The sequence below is a fragment of the Triticum dicoccoides genome, chromosome 7B (genome assembly GCF_002162155.2).
Source record: "Triticum dicoccoides isolate Atlit2015 ecotype Zavitan chromosome 7B, WEW_v2.0, whole genome shotgun sequence".
Lineage (NCBI taxonomy): Eukaryota > Viridiplantae > Streptophyta > Magnoliopsida > Poales > Poaceae > Triticum > Triticum dicoccoides.
Genome location: NC_041393.1, coordinates 81,560,620 through 81,573,792, shown reverse-complemented (window position 1 = coordinate 81,573,792; position 13,173 = coordinate 81,560,620).

The following is a 13,173-nucleotide window of genomic DNA, read 5'->3' as shown; positions in this document are numbered from 1 at the left end:
GCCATTTCAGTTTTGAAAAAATCAAAAGAAAATGATAAAAACTTCAGAAAATAAAATCTTTCGAGAGGTAGTTATATTACTACATCTACTAGTTAGGAAAATTTGAAAACTTAAATTTGGACATGTTTTGCAAAAAGTGTAGGGAAAATGTAAAACGGCTATAAATTTTGCATACGATGTCGGAAAAAAACGTATAATATATCCAAAAATTCAGCACGAAAATCCGCATCCGATGGAGACCGTCTACGACCTGTTTGGAATTTTTTAGAATCCTCAAATTCCAAAAGGAAAAAAAGATATGGTCAAATTTCAGTTTTTCTAAAAAAAATTGGTTAAATATGGTCAAACTACTTATTCAAGAAGTATTGATGTTACTACATAATTATTCAAGAATATTAGTGTTACTAAATAATTATTTCAATTTTTTGAATTTTGGTCAAATATGGTCAAACTATGGTCAAACTGTGGTCAAACTTATTCAAGAAATATTAGCGTTACTAAATAATTAATGTTTTTTTAGAATAATAGTTTCAAACTCAAACGGTGAAATGTGTGACTTCATGCTCAAGCTAAACTCCTGAGGGTTAATAGGATTAACATCTTACTATTGTCAGGAAAACAACAAGTGCAGACTTGGAAACGAAGGAGAATAGAACCTGAAAGTTAAGCGTGCTTGGGCTGAAGTGATGAGAGGGATGGGTGACCGGTCGGGAAGTTAGATGATTTGGAATGAGTGATCCACACTTGAGCAGTTAAGAGAGGTGGTGATTAGAGACTAAATTATCAAATAATTCAGAAAAATAAAAAATCGAGAAAAAAATCAATTTTTTTTTCCAAAATTTTCAAAAAAAATTCAAAAAAAAACCTTTAGTACCGGTTGGTAACACCAACCGGTACTAAAAGTCCCCCATACCAGGGCGTGAGCTCATGCCACGTGGTGGCACTTTAGCACCGGTTCGTGCCGAACCGGTACTAAAGGGGGGGGGCCTTTAGTGCCCACACTTTAGTGCCGGTTCCATAACCGGCACTAAAGGCCCTTACAAACCGGTTTTAAAGGTCCGTTTTCTACTAGTGTATGGTGTTTTCTTCGACATACCACTCTCACTGGCACCCCAGACAAGCTCAGGAGTCTACTCTTCCGCCTCCTACTACACTACTAGGGAAAATCCTAGCAGTAGCGCTGGTTTGTGCTCACTAGTAGCACGGGTAGGCGCGCTACTAATAAGGCGCTACAGCTATTGCTTAGCAGTAACGCGTGCCCGCACGCGCTACTGCTAGGACAAATAGCTGTAGCATTTGTTCACTCCCACGCTACTGCTAATGTAACTAGTGGCAGCGTGTTTTCTCTCCATCGCTACTAGTATTCTTTTTTTATTTTTTTATTTTTAGTGTATTTATGCGCCATCGTACAAATATTGGTACAATACCAATTATGAGGTTTACATCATTATGTCCATAACAGTGTGTCAAATGAAGGTGGATTAGGTTCAAGTGGAGGCAATATGTGGTGCATGTCAAAAGTATACTACTAATACAAACTTGATCTAGTTTGGACTAGTAGTACTTTCGATGTGCACCACATGTTGCCTCCACTTGAATCTAATCCGCCAGCACAAGCTATTTAATCATCATCATAGTCATTACCACCAATAGTATTTATTTAATCACCACTAACACTAGCTAATAATAATCATCATAGTCATTACCACCAACACTAGCTATTTTATCATCGTAGTAATAGTGTAGCACATCATCATCTTCAAACTCATTTCTAGCTAGCTAATCACTCCTGCTGCTCTCTCTTAGGTAAAATAACATAAAACATGTATAGCTCTCCTCCTTGATCAAGTTGGAGCATGCAGATGAACCTGCCTCCTAATCGTGGGTAGCGCATCTGTTTGCTGCCCCCTAGTACTTCTCTGCGCTCCCCCATCACATATTTGGTCCATTCTTGCACTATTAAGCATTCATCGCTAATCTTGAATGCACTAAAGTAATTTATAGGATATCTTGGCCGTAAGCTAATAATACTCATGGTACCATTAGTTTCGATCCCATAAGGCACAACATTCATCGAGAGTCCCTGTTGAAGAACATCGTATGGTAACATACTTAGCAATGAAGTTTAGCTTCAAAAATAATGTATGGAAAAGATGCACTGAGGACAAATAGTAAAAATCTTACCATCCTTCCTAAATAGATGTGACCGTAGTTCATTACGAACACTATTGGTCGCATGTTTTCAGTACTAACATTTCTAAATGCAGGAAGAAAATTTGTCTTGACAGTATCAAGATCCGGAAGCCATGAAACATAATGACTGAGCTCCTCACAGTTTAGTTCAGCCCCGACACAGTATACGGTCCTGTCTACCAAGCGCTGGACATGTTTGCTTGCACCAAAATAAGCTGAGAATACAAATTAGTTGTTAACTATTTTTGAATAAACAATATCGAAGACATAAATATGGTTGAGAAACTTACATAATGGTATAACTGGAGGCGTCTGCACATCGAACCAGATGTCGGTATTACCTTCAATATCATCTTCCGGACGAATATCAAAGGTGATAACCATATCAGGCTCAAATGCATAAGTCTTGCATAGTGCTCGCCATGTTTTGCATCCAAAATAGGTGTAGTCGTATGAATTGTATAATTTTACGTTGAAAATATAACCATGCTCGGTCTTCAAGTAAACTTTATTTACCTCCATAGTACGACTGAAACCTATCTTATCCAATACAAAAACTCTTGCATGGCAGGGGATACGCTAGTAGAATAGTAAAAATAAATAAATTGTAAGTTCAAGCAAATGAAGCATATGTCATGCTTAATTACGAAAAAAAACTTGTCGTTGTGACTTACTGTATCCACTTCGAAGTTCTCGTCCAGCTTGAGCTGAAGCGCCTATCATCATCTAGGAAGATTCCGTCGCACAGGCCGCGCTCGTCTTCGTAGTATTTGCAAGTACGGAAATCCTTTTCGTCGTCAGACATTTCCTATGTTCATAGTTGAAACATTAATTGAAAATCGATCGAAGACAACTACCAGGATACTAAACACACAAATCCGGGGCCCTCGATATTTCATACATATTCTAGCACAAGTCATGCCAAAATTCACGAAAAAATCCGGCATGACCTTTGCTAAAATAGGACATATCGAGCGCCTGAAATTTGCCCGAACGGAAATGAATCAACACTCCGGCAAAACATAGGCCACTTGGAGGTGTAACCTGCAAACATGACCGGCGACTTGGGCAAGCACATATCTTATTTGAGCAACACAAGATATACATTTCAAAATATCTTATATGACTCAAATTAGCATGCATTCAATAAGCAAAAGTAAATCATCTCATGCGTCCGTACACCGTCGAATATTATCACTAATACATCCCGAATAGTGTCATACATATAACATCACTAATACAACTAAAACCCTAGCACACGACGGGTATCGGCGCGGGCGGTGGACACCCACAGAGAAGGAACCATCACGGGATCATAGCTCTAGTGAGATCCCTGGAGAACCTGCCAGGTATTGGAGAACCTGTGCTCCAACGCAAACAAGTAGCGACAAACGTGCGTGTCCTCCTCACTGCCACGGTGATGCAACACCTCCGTGGGGTCCTCGAGCCTCTGGACCGTCACTGGCCCACGCGACCACCACCAAAGAAGGTTCGGGTCAACGACAGCACTACAAGAAATATGTCAACTTGTGACCTTGACTATTGGTCACTGAAAGGTCACTGTTTTTCATTTGCGACCTTTTTGTGACCAAAAACAGAAGGTCAAAAGCTGGCGGTCGTAAACTGACATTCACGACTTTCTCTGTGAGAAGGTCGTGGACGTTTATGACCAAAATACGTCTATTGTGGTGTTTTGGTCACTAGCAACCTCCCCAGGCCACGTAGGCATCTAGTGTGGCAAGCTAATGTGGCACAAGATTCAGCCCGGTCCAATTCAGTTTTCTACATGGGCCTAGCCCATTTAGTTTTTTTTCATGTTAATTCTGGTCGGCTTCATGGGCCATGCCCTACAAGTCGGACTTTTAATTTTCTGGGCCATGGCCCTTTTGCAAACCATTTCATTAGGCCTTTTTGTTCAGGTTTTCCAGAAATGCACAATGTTCCAGTCCACTATTATTTGGGTTGTAGCCTTTTTAGAGCCCATATATTATTTGGTCCAATAGAACATTTGGTCTTTTTATTCACTGATTTCCAGTTTACACATTTGAACAACAAACACTAAATAATTCTCTCAATTAAATGATTAAATTCAAAAATCATTCATCCAAATACACACGACAGCACATACAACTCTGCACGTCCAACATCATCTAAAACAAGCAAAAACAGATACACAAACACATACAAGTGTGCTTACAAGCAAAAACAGATACACAAGCACCAAAACATGGTGCAACATCAACTAAAGATGTGGTGCGCATCTCCAGCCTGTTCTAATCTTCCATCATAGCAGCAGCAACCTAAACGACATTATTAAATGTTTAGAAACAAGGCCATCAACATGAGGCGGTAATCCAACTTAACACTTTGTGAGGAGAGGCGCCACCAGGAGAATGCCGATCACCCAAGGCGCTCCAGCCCAGGGGCGACATGTGGGAGCTAGAGATGCCAATGGAGTACCTGGTCAGCCTCTGGTACCTGGCCACAGTTCACAAACTTGGTGTGAGCATTTGTTATGACATTGACATGCAACACAAGCAAAGATGGCATGACTGAACCTTGCATAGTAAAAACTTGCAAGTAAATAAGAACAATGCTGAGAAGATAAAACATGCACATTTCAGCCTAGTTAAAACTAGAAATTATAGTATGTACAATTCTCATTCATGGGTAGATGCAATGCAAGATGAACTCATTACATGAGGGAGAAATTTCCGCCAGAGAGCAACAGTAAAGTCAATATGCATGCAGATATCACCATCAATCTACTAATCATGCAAAGTTCTAAGGGTTAAGATATGATTTCACATCAAAAAGTTCTAAGGCGAAGCAAACTTCGCTAATAAATATGAACAAGGCCTACTATAGCATAGCAGGTAAGAAGTTAGATTAACTCAAGTATTGGCGACTAATATACCTATTATTTCATTTCAGAGAAAGCCTGAAACACAAATGGCATGCATATATATACCAAGGACAAGCAAACTTAGCTAATAAATATGAACAAGGTCTACTATAGCATAGCAGGCAAGTATTGGTGACAAATAGACCTATATTAAGAGTAAACAGAACTAGCTTGGAAAACAACTCTATATTAAGAGTATCATGTGTGAATGTGATATAGTAAAAAAATGCGTGCTATGTACATCAAGTTAAAAGGCACAAGTTATACAGTAGCCTCAAGCAGAGCAAGTGTACAACAAGTTGATAAAAGAATGCCCAGTCATGGCATTTGATTTCACAAGAGAAGAATGTGTAAGATGCAATGTTGTGTACAGTTTGTAATTCTATAATAATTTGTAGTGCATTGTGGCTAGAAGCCAGAGTACACTTGAAGCTACGAACTATGCAACAAGCCTGAAACTCCAACAACAAGAAGCAGAGTTGAGTTCCTAGCCATCAGACAAGACTGGAACTCCCAGCATTTGCCTCTCAAATTTTTATATAAAGTGAAAATTCCCAGCAGGGTAGATAGACATATGCTATTGTTTAGAATTGCATGATAAATCGCGAGAAGTCTTAGAATACAGAGTCTTATGCAAAGTTATTACAATCAGCATGATGTTGTCAAGGTCATCCAAGTACTTGCCCTTTTAGATGCATATATAGCTATATGTAGGAGAATAATAGAGTACTAGCCGCACCTGCTAGATGTATTTCAGAATGAGAGGTCAAAAATAGGTAAAAATACTGATGCAAGCTATGCTCTACAACAAGTGCAGAGCAGCTACACAAGAAAAATACAAGCCCACTGATACTAGTTGTGCACTTGTTTCTTTCATTCACCACTTATCTGATCTGTAGTGAAAGTGAAAGCACGGCCAAAAGAAGTTAAAAATGTTATGAGTTGTAAGAGGATAGAGATGCCACTGGATCTGAGAACAATATCAGATTAGGTTGTTGAAGACGTTGATGACGATGTTGTCGTTGGTGACGGCGTCGATCTGCGGCCCCGGGAACTGCATGTTGATCAGGATCCCCTGCACCGCCGCCAACATCATCCCAAGAACAGAGCAAGAGGAAGAGTGCAATGCGCGCGCGTGCTGCCGACCTGTCCTACCTGCAGAGACAGAGACGGGGTGAGAGGGAGGGGGAGATTGATCCACCTGTAGTACTAGGAGTACACAACAACTAGTAGCAGAACTAGCAAGAAATAACCAAATGGAGTGTACACAAATATCATATGAATCCGCAACACAATCAAGCAACAGATTGGTAGAAGAACAGCTGCTGCATAAACCGTGAACTACAGGAGGAGAAATAACCCTTTTCATGAGTATACTAAGCACTATTATGGGTTACAGCTAGTTGACAAGTAACACCGTGTAAACCATGATGTGAGTATACTAAGCACTCATATGAGTATTACCAAGGACTTCCATGACATTATTACCCCAAAGACATACTGGAAATATGTTCAGGTCCGAATGTCAGACAAAAATAAATACATAGCAGGCAGCAGCAAACCAGCTATTTGAGGACCCCCAAGACATACATGTAACAGCAATTCCAGCATAAAAGTATCAAGATGAACTGTTCTTTTACAAAGGTTAGCTCAGTACACTGGAAATTACCTTCGGGGGCTTGAAGGGGTAATCCGGTGGGAAATGAATGTTCACCAAAAATAGACCACCTGTGAACGGGCTGTCCGAGGGCCCCATGATTGTTGCCTGCCAGTGGAACATGTCCTCACCTACAGGACCCGTATCCAAATAAACAGAAAGTATGCAGTATTACACAACAGTCAGACAAACACATTCGTACCAAGCAAGTCAAGTATTGAGTAAGAAACAAGTCTCATTTGATGGGATCAAACAACTTCTAGATTTAATTATGTGTGAACAAGTTCAAAATTAAGCAAATCCATCAACTAATCACATCAATTGCTTATGCACCTAAAACATTTACTAGGAAGTGGGAACATTTTGAACCTAAAATTCTTCTCCCTTACTGGATCAGGTGACCAGAAGCTATGCAAACTAATTTAGTGGAAACCAAATAGACACATCATCCCACACATTTCCTGCTAGAGATTCGTGGGAGCTGCACTCACCAGCCTGCCCCTGCTGAAGGTGAAGTCCTCGATTCCGTGGCCACTGAAGAAATCCGCCACCACCTGCAGCACCGGCGGCTTGTCCAGGTCGAACTCGTGCATGCATCCAGAACACCTACTAACCACGTAGAAGAAGAGTCAGCTCACACGCACGCACGTACCGAAGTGGTACACATTATCTTGTTGAATCGAAGGAATCAAAGCGGAGAGAACCGAACTGTTGGAGAGACTAGATCGACGGATCACTCACGTGGCGGAGGTCGGCCTTGAGGGGCTCCACGGCCTCCGGGGACGACGAGGCCGTCGTCGTCACCGCGGAGGAAGTCACCCGCGAGGCCAGCAAGCTTGGCCTGGACGTGCTTAACCTTGGAGAGGATCTCCCGCGGCCGCCATCGCTGCTGCTGCTGCTGGATCCGAGATTCGGGGATTGGGGATCGGGAGACGAAACCCTAGCTGCAGCGGAGGAGGAAGAAGAGCTAGGAGCGGGAGCGAGGTTCAGGTGCAGCGCGAGGGAAGGAGGACGCCGCCGATGACAGAAAGAAAGGAGGGCGCCGCCGGTGACAGCGCGAGGGAAGGAGGGTGCCACGTGAGGGGTGAGGGAGAGGCCGATCTGGATCGAGGACAGAGAGAGGGAGGCGGCAGGCGGAAGGAAGGGAGGAGAAGTGAGAGAGAGGTAGGGTTTGGTGCGGCGGGTTTTTTCCTTTTCTTTGCATGGACGGATGGATGGACGTTGGATTGCTAGCAATGGATGGTAGGATGTTTGCCATCTCATCGATCCGTGCCACAAACGGTTCCACCAATCACAATGTAGTACGCACTTTGACAATTTTATAACCATCTAAATTGGTCGTAATCGATTAAATAATATGCTAAATCATGTCAGCTATTTTATAACATCATAGAATTAGAAAAACAAATAAGAACAATAGCATTGTGTCACATGTGCGACTTGTTTTTCAGAAAAATAACAAACCAGGAATAATACAAATATCTTTAAAAATTGATCTCAAAAATGAGTTTTTTTTGCAAAGAAAAACATTTTATACCTTTGGACTGTCGAAAATGGTATATATTTTTTGAAGCACCTACCAATATTTGTTGCAAAATGGTACCACTCTATTTTTCAATAATATTAGATCATATTTTAGCTACAATTGACCAAATGCTTGTGTCTCAATAGCTGTATATCCACCTCTCGTCAAATTGACAAATTTTCGACGATTTAGCTGGAAGTGGATCAAATTTGTTCAAATTGTCACATATTGTGCAGAAGGGTGCATCTTGGAATAGCAAACACTGTTGCCTAAGAAAGTTTTCATTTTCTTTGGATGAAAAAACTATTTTCCATTTTTCGAGTGCCCAAAAGGAGGTTTTTTTGTGAAGGACCTCCCAAATATTTGTTGCAAAATTGGACCAAATCATTTTTTCTAAAATACTAGGCCATATTTAATGCACAATTGAAAAAATGGTTGGGTGTCAAAAGTTTTGATCCACCTCTCGTGAAAAAGACAAATTCCCGCCGATTCAGTTGGAAGCGGGTCAAATTTGAACTACAGCTGCCTCATAACTTGCTATTTATTTTTTCCAAAAATCATTTCTAGGTACATAAGTACCTATTTAATCAGAGAAACACCAAAAAAAATTCCAAGATTCAACCACTAGCTAGGAACGGTCATTCCCGCCGTTTTGACCGCATTTTGGAACGGGCATAAAAAATTCAAAAAACTGGGAAACCTTCGCATTGTGTCATTATATGTGGCCAAGTTCCCAGGAAAAATAACAAACTTGTAATACAGCAATTATTTTAAAAAAGTGTTCTCAGAAACGAGCTATCACGTGTGGAGATCAATGGCTTTCAAGCCAAATGATCAATCTTATGGCAACATTTATGGCATAGTTTGTTCAAATGATCTCATATTGTGCACAAGGGTGCATATTGGAATGGCAAACAATGTTGCCTAAGGAATTTTTCATTTTCTTTGGACAAAAAAACCATTTTCCATTTTTCGAGTGCCCAAAAGGAGGTTTTTTTGTGAAGGACCTCCCAAATATTTATTGCAAAATTGGACCAAATCATTTTTCTAAAATACTAGGCCATATTTAATGCACAATTGACAAAATGGTTGGGTGTCAAAAGTTTTGATCCACCTCTGGTGAAAAAGACAAATTCCCGCCGATTCAGTTGGAAGCGGGTCAAATTTGAACTGCAGTTGCCTCATAGTTTGCCATTTATTTTTTCCAAAAATCATTTCTAGGTACATAAGTACCTATTTAATCAGAGAAAGACAATTTTTTTTTCAAGATTCAACCACTAGCTAGGAACGGTCATTCTCGCCATTTTGACCGCATTTTGAAACGGGCATAAAAAATTCAAAAAAAATCAAAAAATTGGGAAACCTTCGCATTGTGTCATTATATGTGGCCAAGTTCCCTGGGAAAAAATAAACTTGTAATACAGTAATTATTTTAAAAACGTGTTCTCAGAAACGAGCTATCACGTGTGGAGATCAATGGCTTTCAAGCCAAATGATCAATCTTATGGCCACATTCATGGCATAGTTTGTTCAAATGATCTCATATTGTGCACAAGGGTGCATATTGGAATGTCAAAGAATGTTGCCTAAGGAAGTTTTCATTTTCTTTGGACGAAAAAACCATTTTCCATTTTTCGAGTGCCCAAAAGGAGGTTTTTTTTGTGAAGGACCTCCCAAATATTTGATGCAAAATTGGACCAAATCATTTTTCTAAAATACTAGGCCATATTTAATGCACAATTGAAAAAATGGTTGGGTATCAAAAGTTTTGATCCACCTCTGTGAAAAAGACAAATTCCCGCCAATTTAGTTGGAAGCGGGTCAAATTTGAACTGCAGCTGCCTCATAGCTTGCTATTTATTTATTCCAAAAATAATTTCTAGGTACATAAGTACCTATTTAATCAGAGAAACACCAAAAAAATTCCAAGATTCAACCACTGGCTAGGAACGGTCATTCCCGCCGTTTTGACCGCATTTTGAAACGTGCATAAAAAATTCAGAAAATTGGGAAACCTTCATGTTGTGTCATTATATGTGGCCAAGTTCCCAGGAAAAATAACAAACTTGTAATACGGCAATTATTTTTAAAAAGTGTTCTCAGAAACGAGCTATCACGTGTGCAGATCAATGGCTTTCAAGCCAAATGATCAATCTTATGGCCACATTCATGGCATAGTTTGTTCAAATGATCTCATATTGTGCACAAGGGTGCATATTGGAATGGCAAACAATGTTGCCTAAGGAAGTTTTCATTTTCTTTGGACGAAAAAACCATTTTCCATTTTTCGAGTGCCCAAAAGAAGGTTTTTTTGTGAAGGACCTCCCAAATATTTGTTGCAAAATTGGACCAAATCATTTTTCTAAAATACCAGGCCATATTTAATGCACAATTGACAAAATGGTTGGGTGTAAAAAGTTTTGATCCACCTCTGGTGAAAAAGATAAATTCCCGCCGATTTAGTTGGAAGCGGGTCAAATTTGAACTGCACCTGCCTCATAGTTTGCTATTTATTTTTTCCAAAAATCATTTCTAGGTACATAAGTACCTATTTAGTCAGAGAAACACCAAAAAAATTCCAAGATTCAACCACTAGCTAGGAACGGTCATTCCCGCCATTTTGACCGCATTTTGAAACGGGCATAAAAAATTCAAAAAAATTCAAAAAATTGGGAAACCTTCGCATTGTGTCATTATATGTGGCCAAGTTCCGAGGAAAAATAACAAACTTGTAATACGGCAATTATTTAAAAAAAATGTTCTCAGAAACGAGCTATCACGTGTGGAGATACGACTTTCAAGCCAAATGATCAATCTTGTGGCCACATTCATGGCATAGTTTGTTCAGATGATCTCATATTGTGCACAAGGGAGCATATTGGAATGGCAAACTATGTTGCCTAAGGAAGTTTTCACTTTCTTTGGATGAAAAAACCAGTTTCCATTTTTCGAGTGCCCAAAAGGAGGGTTTTTTGTGAAGGACCTCCCAAATATTTGTTGCAAAATTGGACGAAATCATTTGTCTAAAATACTAGGCCATATTTAATGCACAATTGACAAAATGGTTGGGTGTCAAAAGTTTTGATCCACCTCTGGTGAAAACGACAAATTCCCACCGATTCAGTTGGAAGCGGGTCAAATTTGAACTGCAGCTGCCTCATAGTTTGCTATTTATTTTTTCCAAAAATTATTTCTAGGTAAATAAGTATCTATTTAATCAGAAATACATGGTTTGATGGCGAGACATCGAGGTTTGGACGGTGGCTGAGGGGCCCAACTCTAGAGCGCATAAGCTCGCATGTCCGCCGCGTGGTCACCGCGTGATCGTGGCGTTGCCATGTGTTCTGGGTGGCCTAGGCATGTCTAGTGGGTTGGGCACTCTCCAGGTAGCTGCTAGGAAGAAAATCACAACATAAGATTCTCACGAGGAGACCGATCAATGCTCAAACATGAATAAGCAGCCAAGTGTTTGATTTGCGGTACGGGAAATACACATGGCTAATGGGCATGAGTTTTGGCTGAGGATGATTAGTTAATAAGAAGACCGTCTTCACAAATTTTCACCTCAAAAGGAGGAGCCTAGGTGGTACTTGCTTTGCAAAGTACCACACTGGACATAAATACAAAAGTTGAAGCTGGGCTCAAAATAATGAATGGATTGAGCTGGCATTTGGTGGAGGATGGTTATTTGGGCATAGGAAAGCACTATAGAAAATGGATACCATTTGGACATGCCAAAGTGGTACTTCCTTCACAAAGTGCTGCTCTGAACAGAATAGGAAAATGAATATTTTTGAATTATTTTTGAACTAGGCAAGGAATTTTTTTAACATATTTGATGAAGATATGATCCAAAACATTTATGAGAATTTTTTGGGAATTTTTGGAATAACAGAAATATAGGTTGCTTTACAACCTAGGGCAAAAACTGCCACATGGACATGACACATAGGCAAAACTGATGAGATGGCGCCTATTCATCACAACCCACCACAATCTACAAGGCTATGACCATCTATATTGGTCATTAACAACTAGAAATAAGGCAGCGGACTAGCACTGTTTGCTTTGTGACCATTTTGTGTAAGGAAATTATGACCTTTCTGACCAAAATGGTCGCAATGGTTTAGGGTTTGGAGCCCCCCGAACAGTTTTTGACCAATTGGTCTGAAATGGTCATAGATCTATGACCAATTCTTCCAGGGTCACTGACAGAAGGTCACTAGTTGACATATTTCTTGTAGTGCAGGCTGGCTCCTCACCAACCTGCGCCCCCCGGTAGGTAGCGCCTCCCACTACCACCCCGGTGGAGCCCAGTCCCGGACATGGCCTGTCTGGTCAAGCATGTGTCGTCCTCCACCGACTCAACGACGAGGATGCGGGATAGGCATCGTCCACGTCGATGCAGGAAAAATTGCTTTAACTAAAAAAATAGCAACAAGTTCTTACTAACTAGTTCTATTAATTCAATTAGTTCTTACTAAAAATAAACTTACTATAAATAAAAATAAACTAGTACCTAATTAGTACCTAGTTCTTACTAACTACTCCCTCCGTTCCGATTTACTCGTCGTGGTTTTAGTTCAAATTTGAACTAAAACCATGACGAGTAAATCGGAACGGAGGGAGTAATTAGTACCTAGGAACTACTGCCCTAATCACCATATACGTATCCATTTTTAACTAGGGTTCGTACTACCTAATTAAATAGGGTTAATACTAATTGTAACTAACTAACTAGCACTAAAAATAGCCTAGGGTTCATACTAACTAGCACTAAATAGCTAGGGTTCATACTAAGCAAACAAGAGGGATTAGAAGGGGAGAGTGCTTACAGAGGGCGGGGAGAGAGATGGGGTCGGGGGAGACAGCGGCACCGAGGCGCGGCGAGGC